The 1,498-nt window shown below is 48.9% G+C and overlaps 1 pseudogene; it reads left to right on the top strand.

Annotated features, from left to right (window-relative positions):
* Window positions 1-288: 288 nt before the first annotated feature.
* LOC147693518 (5.8S ribosomal RNA) lies at window positions 289-441 on the top strand (annotated as a pseudogene).
* The last annotated feature ends 1,057 nt before the right edge of the window (window positions 442-1,498 follow it).

Genomic DNA, 1,498 nt, shown 5'->3' on the forward strand with positions numbered 1-1,498 from the left:
TACTCATAAGGCCCTGTCTGGAAGAGCCAGTGGTGGAGCATACTGCCTGTGCTGACGTGCTGCTGTGAGAACCCATTGTTTGCCAGCCTGATGTAGTGATTGGGTGGAGGTCCTGGGCAGAATTCCTGGAAACACTTTTTTAAATCATGGAGGCCGAATTCCAGAAGGGAAACATGATGCGTGATGCGGTGCTGGACTTGCTCACTGCATGGGTAGTGGATGGCTGACCTGACTTCCTCCTGCCTCTCTTTCACCTGCAGGTGGGTGAACGTTGCAAAGGGTGCCTGTGACTTTTGTCAGTGGATCACTCGGCTACCGCTTGATGAAGAACACAGATGACTGTAAGAATTAGTATAAATTACAAACAACATTGATCATCGGCACTTCGGTGGCACCTTGCAGCCCTGGGTTCCTTTTGGGACTACAGCGGTCTAAGGGCTGCTTGAATGTTGATTGCCCATCGCAGGGCCCATCCCCAGTCCCACTGTAGAAGTATACTGCTGGTGTGCCTGGTCTTCCCCTGCCTTGTTGGGGTGGGTGCCTTGTCCGCCCCGGGCCTCAACTGAAAAATCCAGGATGCCTAGCTGTGTACTGTGCGTGGGTGTCTGTGAAGTCCCACAGCTGCCCAAGTGCACCACTTTGGTTGCCCACTTCTGTGTCTGGGGCTTGGAAAATCCCCTTTCTGTCTGCAGGTGCTGGTTTCAACAGTGGACCTGCAGGCTTTGGTCTCTGACCTGGGAAAGGATGTGCTGCCATGACCTCCCTGTGCAAAAGAGGGACCCCTTCCTTCTGGCTCTCATGGAATTGGTCTGGCTCCCCCATGCTTCAGCCTCTGTCTATGACCTCAGCTCATATGATTTGTCCTGCCAAAAGAAACTAACCAGGCTTCCCTCAGGAGTGGGAGGTGCAGACAAAAGAACTCAGCAGCGATTCCCCACTTAGTGGCATGTGCAAGAAATATGGTGTACAGATACCTGACTCCCCTATATCGCTCAGGGGGCCCAAGTCCTTCTGACAGAGGCTCTCCCCGCAGACAGTGTTAGAAAAGTAGCAGACCCCGCGGCAATGGCTCAGGACACTTTTTCTGAAGCTCACTTTTGGTTTTCAATATCCTCATCTGTACCCTCATTTCAAAAGTTTGAACCAATCACTCTTCAGCAATCTAAACTTCCTCAAATTAGTTGCAAATCAGGTTCCCCATTGGGTCCCTGCCCTCCTAGTGGGTTTGCTAAAGTGATTGATGTCTGTGATAAATAAAATATTCAACACCTCATTAGAATCAGTCTCTATTCAAGATATTTCAAAACAAGCAAAGGTAATGTCGCTCTTGAAAAAACCTTCTGTCAAACCAGAAATTCTGTCAAATTATTGTCTCCTTTCTTTACTTCCCGCTCATGCTACGACCTTAGAAAAATTGGTTAATGTCTGATTACCTGGAACGAGCAGGTCTTCTGCATTCTTCACAATCGATTTTTAGTATGTTTCTTCGTACGGAATC

This window comes from Lissotriton vulgaris, chromosome 8 (genome assembly GCF_964263255.1).
Source record: "Lissotriton vulgaris chromosome 8, aLisVul1.2, whole genome shotgun sequence".
NCBI classification, from domain to species: domain Eukaryota; kingdom Metazoa; phylum Chordata; class Amphibia; order Caudata; family Salamandridae; genus Lissotriton; species Lissotriton vulgaris.